Source organism: Pinus tabuliformis, chromosome 5_1 (assembly GCF_031772625.1).
Source record: "Pinus tabuliformis cultivar Carrire ecotype Pingquan chromosome 5_1, CPIR1, whole genome shotgun sequence".
Lineage (NCBI taxonomy): Eukaryota > Viridiplantae > Streptophyta > Pinopsida > Pinales > Pinaceae > Pinus > Pinus tabuliformis.
The window spans coordinates 71,704,948-71,715,393 of NC_142305.1; the positions used below are offsets into that span (position 1 = coordinate 71,704,948).

A 10,446-nucleotide genomic window follows, 5' to 3' on the forward strand; every position below is an offset into this window, starting at 1 on the left:
TGTTTTTATGCATTTGTTTTTATGGACTAATTTGTGGAACTTGGTGACAGCAGGTTCGTAAAGGAGTTCAAAGTTTGGAGCATTCTTTTTTTCATTTTCGCACATAGATAATTTAAATTCAGTTTTTATTTTAAATCCCCCATTTCTCACTAATCCATCTACGTATGAGGGCTTTGACAATGTTGAATAGGTACTTCTTGGAGAGCAAGGACAATAACCTTGAACCAACTCAAAGACATGATTCTCACATACTTGCAAAACATAATGTAAAATTTTTAAATCTTGATGTGAGCATGTTCGAATTTTTAGTTCGTAGATGGCTTCACTGGAAGAATGCTTTTACTTAGAAAATAAAACATCTTTTAAGCTAATGTAGAATAGATTAGAAAAAAATAAAAATGAGATATCATTAGAAGTCATTAGAAGTCATTATCATTAGAATTCTTTAGTTTTGTTTTCCAAAAATAAATCATCATGAATAAAAAGAACTGCTTCATCTTTGCATTTCTATGTCTTGTTTCTGTATCACGGGTGAGCTAGGAGCCTGATTATCGGAAAGATTTGTCTTCCGAGAGTCTAAACGCCCCCGCGACATTGCAGAAAGAGTGTAGATAATGCAAGGTTTTGTCGCAGATCTTAATTATGTTTTTTTTTTTTCGCAGATCTTAATTGTGTTTTATCCACCCACGCTAGCCTGCATAAATAAAAAAATCAAGAGATTAGTATGCTCTCTTCCTGCGCTTCATGCGATCTGGAAGATCAGAAAATCTACTGATTTATTTCAAATAAAAAAATACTTTTGCTAGAAAATTGATTTGCATGAGCGAAAAATCATCTTAAATTTTTTTAGATTTTTGTTAACAAAAAAAATAATTTCAACAACAAACAAAACACATAATAATGCGAAACACACTGCAACACCATAAGTCACCAAATTTTGTGCAAAACTGACTCCTCTGTTCATTTGTGTGGCTTCTCTTACCATGGGTGGATCACTAGTTGAAAGAGGCGCAATTCTTGTTTTTAACTCTGGAATTATATATGTTATAAAAATCGTTGCATAAAGGGTTATTGAAATTTGATTTGAAGAGATCAATATTGAGTCTGGGTTTTACAAGAATTACTGATGTCTGCTCAACATGAGGAAACTCTTTAGTGAAGTCTTTTTTCATGCAAGACGTAAAACCCAAATACAAGTTGCATGTCATAATAATGTCTGCCAATGTTATGGAATGCCCAACCAGATAGGTATTTGTAGCCAGGTGTAAATTCAATGCAATTAAACTTCTTTTGAGGCCAGCAATGGTGGCCTCCTCTGCCGGTGGGAAGTACACTCCTAATCCAAGTCGAGGATAGAACCACCATGTGATATTTATATCAATTTCTAAAGTAGAAAAATCTATCCACTGTTCAACATGGGTGTAATCAATTACAGAAGTTCCAAACAGGGAATTGTCACCCTTCAATCGTGCAACATAACGTGCAATCACATTACTCTCAAACATTGCACCTTTTGGTGTCTCCAAAACTGTAACCTTGCCTATAGGATTCATTTTAAGAATTCTGGAGATTTAGTCCCCCCCATTTCAAAATTTGGGGCCAAGCTGGCTTTTATACCAACATACTCTGCGGAAATCAGTGCTTTAAAGGCATTTTTATTCGTATAGCCTGCATGTAAAGTCAGTGCCATAGTTTCATAAACCGATTGTAAAGCCTTGTAGGCCACTCTGAGTGTATGCAACCTAATGAATAGTTAATATTCAGCCCACATCAAACAGATGAAAATCGTCTGAGACTCTATGCCAGAAGCGCCTCCTTCCTCAGAAATGTGGTGAGCCAGGAGCATAAGAATTATTGATGTCTGAGGGACGCAATAAACTAATCTCTGAATTTTGAAGATGTATTGAATTATATGTTGCTGGAATCAATTCCTTTAGTGGCATCGATTGAGAAATTATGTTTGATTAAAAATGCTGTTGATGAATTTAAAACAATTGAAGTCGATTTCAGTACAGAGGAAGAGTATCAAGCTCTGCAATGGTTTCATCAAATACTTGTTTTTCCAAGTGACATGCTCTTTCAGGAGAGTTCTGAATTTCATAATAGAAAACTGAAAAGTTTAGTGCTAAGCCAAGCCCGATTGGATGTGCGGGAAGCAGATCTGTAGCTGCAGTACCTGAAGCAGCCTCATAAGCCTTCAAAGATTGATCAGTAATCTCCTTCCTTTCATTTCGAGATTTAAAATCTGCAAGATATCGGTAGTAATCACCTTTCATCTTATAGTAAAAGATTGTGGACTCTCTTGAGGTAGACGAAGGAAGAAGATGATCATCAATAATTGATAGAATGTCATTATAGATTCTACAGAGTTCATCCTCCACCTTTTGACAGTAATCCCTGATCCTTTTCACGTTCTGCTCATTTTCCTTTTGCTTCTTCTTTCTACTCAATCCGCCATGATGCTCTCCTGGCACCAATAACATTCTTATATCCCACAGAAAGGAACTTTATTTCCTCTACAGACAGCTCTAGATCCAATTTGGCAACATCCTCCATTGACTGCACCATCTCATTGTAACGCTTGGCTTGCTCGGCTAACTTGGCCCTGAAAACATGGCTCTCCCTCTCTTTCTCGGAACTCATTTTCCTTGGCTAAACTAATCGAACTGAGATCGAAACTCACAGCTACTGCAGCTACCACTCACAAGGAAAACATACACGAAGAGACTGAAATCGACATAAAGGTATGTTTGGAAGGAAGCATTGTGAAGGCGCAATCGAAATTGAAGGGCGTTTATGGAGGTAAGCTCAATTGTGTTGAAACGTGGCCATAAAGACTTGTAAATTTATGTGGGTCAATGTTATTGAAAGGATTCGTTGTAAAGGTCGATTTACACTGGAATATATAATTCCATATGGAATGGAAGTGTGGGCACATTCTTTGAATCCAATCATATAAAAAAAAAATTGAATTTCATTCTTTTGTTTTTTTTATTTAAAAAAGAAAAATATAAAAAAATATAAAAAAAAAAAATTCTCACAAAATTCATGCAGGTCTGAAAATAAAAAAATGGAACACTTGGAAACAAATTTTGAGGATCGATTTATCAAAAATTTGGAGGATAATTATATTGTTTCGATAGCTTCATGTTGGAATTAAACTCATAACAGCTTTCTGTTGCATACTTTTATATGACATACTAATATGCAGAACACAATAGATCTTTCTAATGCCAATCTTTCTGCCAAGCATATTTCATTTGACACAAATAGGGAGTATTACTTTTCATGGTTATTTTAAGAATGGATTGATTTTCATATCATGATTAAGTCAATTTCAACACTTTGATTGTCCTTAATATGTTTTATTTGGTATGAAATTTTTGCGTAAGAATCATGAAGGAAATGGCCATTTCTTCTTGAACACACTTATGTTTTCTTTCTGCCAAGTTTTTTTACAGGTTACAGGATAATCAAGTGATCATAAGGAGATTACATTTTGACGACAATTGATCTTCCAAAGACTCAATTCATGAAAAATTCTAAAGAAAAATCCAACTCCACAACCACTACCTTGCACCTCCCTTTTTGAAGCAGATTTTGAATTCCACCAATTGTAAATCCATAAAGCATGACATTTCCATATCCATTTTTCACAGCAAGAGTTCATCTTCATACACCATGCATTTCCTTACATCCATTTTTGGACGCTTGAAGGAGCTAATTCTTCACTGCACATATCATGACATTTTCCACTCCACAACGATCCTTTTGCGTCATGATTACAACTCCTTGTTTTACAACGATGAATAAAACTCATTCCCTTTCCATGATTACATTGCCTTGTTTTCCTCGCCATGCTGATCCACACTGCTTGTCCGTGAGTTCTTTCCATTTATATTCCTACCAAATCTTTTTGTACAAACTCGCGTTGAATGATGTGGGATTCCTTAAGGTCCACCTTTCAACAAGTCTTGCCCCATCGACATTAGCACCTTATCTGGGAAATAGACTAGAGTTCCTTTTGAGTACCTAGAGGCTTGCATGCCTTAATGGCAAGTTCTCTTGCTGACGATCATGGGAATACATCAATTTCCCTTGATCTTTAGATCTTGCAAGTGGCTCGACCTCAACACATCCATTCGCACTTCAGAAGATGTACTCGGGTACCTTGGCACTCATTGACATCAATGGTGAGTTGCCTCGCATTGGTTAACGACATACATCAATGGCCGGTAATCCAATGATTTCTATTCATACTCGACATCGACACATTCATTCGCATGTTTAGAATTGTACCATCGGGTTTGTAGCGGGTGAATACTATACACTTTTGCACAACTCCCTCAGCAGTTACCACAGCATTCATTCTGATCTATGAGAGTACCACAGTTCCACTTTCAGCGTTTCTCTTCTCCATGATTCAGCATCAGCAGTTCAGATTCCTTCATCTCCCAGAATCTAGTTCCAACAACATCAGTCACATTTTCCTGATCTAGTAGCAGCAGCAGCTACATTCCTATTTCATAGTTCATCATTATTGGGTAGGTAGAGGTATGTTGTTTTCTAATCTTTAATCATGCAATTCCTTATATGCTAATTTGAATATTTTGGAAAATTCCCTCACCATGCTACATTTCCTTTCATGAGCCATGTCAAGTTGCATGAGGACATGCAACCAATTTAGTTGAGGGGGGAGAACTATATTCACTACATATTCACTTCCATGATTCCATTTCTTCACCACACTACATATTCACTTCCATGATTCCATTTCTTCACCACTATCACTCCATTGTTTTCATTTACCATTCACCAACATTTATTTTCCAATGATACTTTGTTGCACTTTGCTTCATACGTAATATTGGCATGCTTCATTAATATTACAAAGGGGCTTTCTTATGCACATTGATAGCTTATGATTTCCAGTGAGTGTTTACATTATTATTGAAGAAAAGAGAACAGAAAATGAAATGAATGTTGTTAACACAAGAACCAACTTTGTATTCATGGTTGTCACACAAGAACCAACCATAAGAAAATGTAAATTGTTACTCATGTCTTTCACACATCCTGGAAACATTCATTATTAAAAGACATCATCATGTAAAGCCAAAGTTCAAAATGCCAAATGCTCTTAAAGAGACTCATGCATGGTTGCATGAGGACATGCAACAAGTTCAGTTGGGGAGGATGTTGGGACTCAGAAATGTCATATTTTCATCCACCTTTTTCTTCACTATTCCTTACATTTCATCATCCCATTAACCTTTTATCATATCATTTTCATACATACATTTGGGTTTCACCTTCTTATTTTCCATTTTATTCATAAATTGGTTGATCCTGCAAAGGTAGAGGTAATCTTAAAATTTCCTACAACTAAGACACCGACACAGGTACACAAATTTATTGGTTATGTTGGCTATTATAGATGTTCTATAGAATTTTTTTCTAAAATAGCATTCCACTTTTTCAAGTGTTACCTAAAGATGCAGAATTTGTGTGGACAGATGAATGTGAAGTAGCTTTTGTAGAAATAGAAGAACTAGTTTGCAAGGCTTCGATATTACATGGTCCTAACTGGAAACTCTCATTTCACATCTCTATTGATGCTTCTCAAACAATAGTAGGGGTAGTTTTGGGGCAGTGGGAGGACAAGAATCCATATGCAATTTACTATGTCAACAAGAATTTGACCCCTGTTGAAGTAAATTATAAAGTAATTGAAAAGCAGTTCTTGGCTATCATTTATGTTGTTAATAAATTTTGGAAATATATCACATGGTATCCTACTTTTGTGCACGCTAATGATACAACTATCAAGTATCTGGTGAACAAGCGAATAACCCATGGTTGTGTTACAAGATGGTTACCATTAATTCAGGAGTTTGATATTACCATTGTAGAAAAACCAGGGAAAGATAACATAGTTGCAGATTTCTTGTCTAGGATGGATACTAGTGATGAAGGTACACCTACATAGGATAGTTTTCCAGATGAAAATATTTTTGCAATTTCTACACACACTCCGTGGTATGTAGATATTTCTAACTTTCTTGCTACAAGAAAGGTACCTTAACACTTGTCTTACAAAGAACAATGAAGTATTATCCATCACAGTGTTTGTTATTCATGGATAGAGGGATATCTCTTTTACACAGGATCTGATAAGAAAATTTGGTGCTGCATAAGTGGAGATGACACCTATGATGTTCTGAAAGCTACTCATGATGGCCCCTGTGGGGGACATTTTGCAGATAAGCGGACAGGTCATAAGGTGTTACACATGGGATACTATTGGCCTTCTATTTTTCGTGATGCAATGAAATATGTTAGAGGGTGCGATAGTTGCCAATGGATGGGTCAGCCTAGTTGGGCAGATGAAATGTCATTACAGCCCCAACTAACTCTTGAACTCTTTGAAAACTGGGCTATCAATTTCGTTGGGCCATTTAATCTTCCTTCACAACAAAGATTTCACATTATGGTTTGCATGGATTACATAACAAAGTGGGTAGAGGCCAAGGTTGTTGTGAAACAAACATAACGGGTTGTCTCTAACTTTTTATTTGAAGAAATTCTTGCACGGTATGGAGCTCCTAGAGACATACTTTCAAATGGAGGGGCATAGTTTACATCGCATCTGATAGCCATACTTATGAAAGAAATATGGAATCAAGCATAGGGTAACATCTCCATTTCACCCTCAAGGGAATGGTCAAGTCAAAAGCACAAACAAGGTACCAGAGAATATTCTTACAAAGACTAGCTGAAAAAATTCTTGAGGCACTGTGGGCATATAGAACAACATGGCAGAGTATAATAGAGTTTTCACCATATGAGCTTGTCTATGGGAAAACCCGTTTGTTTCCAGTGGAATTCGAAATTAATATGCTCAAGACAGCCCTTGAAGTAGGTTTAGATCTTTCAAAAGCCCAGAAACACCGACTAGAACAGTTGAATGAGTTGGATGAAATTTGTTTGGTAGTTTTCTAGAATACTGCTGCAATCCAGTAGCACCAAACCAAATGGCACAATAAATTCATTAAGAAAAATGTGTTTCAAAAAGGGGATTGGGCATTACTCTATGATTTTTGGTTCAAGGATTTTAAGGGAAAACTCTGCTCCAGGTGGATGGGACCATATGAATTTGATATGGTGTTCAATAATGGGATTGTTAGACTTATCACAATTGATGAGGCACATACTCCTTTGATCGTGAAGGGACATCACCTCAGATTATATCATCATCCAGCTTCAAGACAGCTCCATTATTAAATATATCTCTAATAACTCTGGTTTTGAAGTTATTAGTGCAGGGAATTCCTCCTCTGCACCCCCTCATTTGAAATATATATATATATATATAAATAAACAAATAAATATATGTATGTAATGTTATTACTACAATATCAATATTTTTCTTGCAGGTACCTCACTAGTGTTATTACTCCTTCGATGTTGTTACTCTGATGATGGAAATTTTGTCTAAGAACTTCACTGGTGTTGTTACTCCTCTAGTGTTGTTATTTTGATCGTGGTGATTTTGACTAAGTACTTCACTGGTGCTATTACTCCTCTGGTGTTATTACTCCTCCAGTGTTGTGCTGGCTTGCTGGGGCCTGACCCAGGTTCGGAGGTGATTTAGCCAAACAAATATTAGTACTAGTAGCCCTTTCGACAACAGTCCGTGGAGCATGGACTGAGGTCTCACCTGAAGTAGTATGGGAGGGTTCTAGAACCCGGTTTCCGCACAGTGGGGATGTCTGAGTAGTTTAAGTGGTCTGCGGTTCGACCCTACACACATGTCGCTACACGCACTTCCCTGTACCTTGCAGCCTGAGATACTACCTTCACGCAACCCTACTCAGGGGCTGACAATGTTATTACCCAAGTCCTTACTAATCATCCAATATTATTTGAGTAACTTAGCTTATTTGTATGCCTTCAATTATACTTAATGATATTCACAATTCGTACAAGTGCGCACAGTAAATAAACAATATAATTGCAAATGATATCAAACATGTAATAACTTAGAATAGATGCACGGAATCGGTAACAAAACCTTTCTTTGTTAATCTCTTCTCTGGTTGTAGACTCAACTCTACCCTATGCACTCAGCTACAGGGGTCCACGCACTCAGCTGCAGACTCTACTAGGCCTCTGCGCACTCAGTTGCAGAGCCTCTTCCTACTCCTATGACCTAAGACACACTTAGATTATTCTTCTATGCTTCACTATCTCATTCTATCTATTCAATTATATTATCTCTCTCTTTACAACTTAGAGCCTCGCTCTATTTATACAATCCCATGGTCCACGGACCATGGGTAGGCTGACATTACATTAAAACTTAGGGCGGACAACCCTATGACCCTAACATGCATTTCACACTCGCAATTCGCGGATATTTACAATAATTTCACTCAAAACTTGGGCTTTGAGCCCCAAAACATGTTGTGGGGGGATTCCATGCCCGGCAGGCCCCCAACACAAACATCATGACTTGCCCTCAAGTCACTCTTTCAGCACAACGATCTTGGCAGGGAGTCTCTCCAACTAGTCTCAAATGGTTCCTTTGTCCGTAATGCACTGAGCTACTGCTTCTTGAACCTACTGCATCCATTTTTCTGAGACCTCTATGTCCGGCATGATACCTTGCAGCTGTGCATGCATCCCCTGAATGCATGCGAGCTTCCCTTCAATATTCATCGTGATTTTGAAGGCCTATTCAATCCATGGATGAATGCATGCTTTGAGAACTGCTTCCTTATGGCACGCCGCATCCACCTGCTCCTTTAATGCCTTGGCTTGCTGCATCCTCGCAAGTCGCTGAGTGAGGACTACCATCTGTGCAGTTCCTTTGATGCTGTCATATTGTTGCTGGAGTTCGCGCACCTCTATCTTCAAGCACTGGATGTTGGGGTCCTCCTGCAAAGTTGTGAGGACGTCAAGTGCCTATTCTAACGTGTTGGTACAGTCGCGCACTGCACCTTCAATTTCTTCCAACCCTGTTGTGTTAGCACTAGCGTGTTATTCTCGGACTTCCAAGGGAGTGGAAGGTTGCACCTTCAAACACAGCTCGACGATCTGAAGATTCTTCTCCAGCTAAACCTTTGTCTTCTCTTCTCTGGTCTCGCGGACTCCAGTTGCCAAATTGTGGATCCGCACTTCTACCGATAGATCTACTACGATGGCCAACTCTGGGACGCAACGACAAGAATCATCTACCATCTACACCAATTGTTGATTCTGCAACACAAATTCATTGTGCTACAAGATGATCTGTTCTATGTTTATTTTTTGCTCGCTAATAACTTGGATTGCGCGGCTCTCCCTAGCCCGCAAGTCTACCATTATCCCATCCTGTAACTGATACATCATTTCCTGGGGAAGGGAAACTAGATTAAGGCTAAGGCCTTTCATCATGCTAATCAACAACTAATCCATCACATTGGATGACACTAGAGCTCCCTCTGGAAACACTATTGTATTTTCCATCCTTGCGCGCAACGTCTGTTCGACTGCTGAAGTTCCTGTTGCGAGGTGTGTTGACAAGGTACCTTCTTGAGGGGGCCACACCTATAACTCCTACAGCTGTGCCCTGAGGCCCCCCAACATAATCTAATGCTCCTGCATGAACTCATAAATTTCTTCACTTGTGACATCGTGGACCATCTCGCCGATGTCATGGGGATCACCTTCGATTAAGGTGATCAATTCAATGGCCAACTTTGAGGCCTTGAACTTCTTCCTTGGGCCCGATCTCTCTGCGATACATGGGCGCTTAAAGTGTGTGGACGCAGCCCCTGGGTCCTCACTCCCTTCTATTGTTTTGGCCCTCATCTGCCCGTGTTATTGTTGCCTCTGTTATCTACACTGCTACTATTGCTTCTGCAGCCTTTTTCTGCTCTGTGGCTTTCTGTGCCACATCTCGCGGTGCCCTAACCTCAGCTGCTGCTTTTCTGTTTCACCTTCTCTCTGCCAATTGAGTGACACGCAACTTGGCATCTTCCTTTTTCTTCCATGTTTCAATCTTCTCTAGTTCTGCTAGATCTGGGTCGTGCCATTTAGGAGGCCATGTCTCCAAGACAGTAAAAATTGCGTCGACGGTGGCTACAAATGGTAGCTTCGTCCACTGCTTCGCTGGATCCTTTCGCGCCCTGATATAAATGTTGTGCATATGAACTTTGAAGTGTGCAAAACGTTGCAGGCTATTGTGCACCATAGGTGACAGGCATGGCCTCTAATTGATCCACATCCAGATGCTAGCCTCTGTGAGAACCCAAAAAATTTTGGTGTCGCGAATCCGTTTCATGTCCTTTGTGGCCCAGAGCAAAGCATACTTCACGGCCTTTGGTAACTCTTTGTCAATGTTTGGGAATTGACTGTCCTCCGAAAATTCTCTCTCTATTAGCAATATGGATAGGAGCAACC

General features: G+C 39.0%; 2 pseudogenes; both read right to left on the reverse strand.

Moving 5' to 3' along the window:
- Positions 1–995: 995 nt before the first annotated feature.
- On the reverse strand, positions 996–1,823 carry LOC149163501 (elongation factor 1-gamma pseudogene; annotated as a pseudogene).
- Positions 1,824–2,006: 183 nt separating this feature from the next.
- LOC149163502 (14-3-3 protein 7 pseudogene) lies at positions 2,007–2,643 on the reverse strand (annotated as a pseudogene).
- Positions 2,644–10,446: the final 7,803 nt, after the last annotated feature.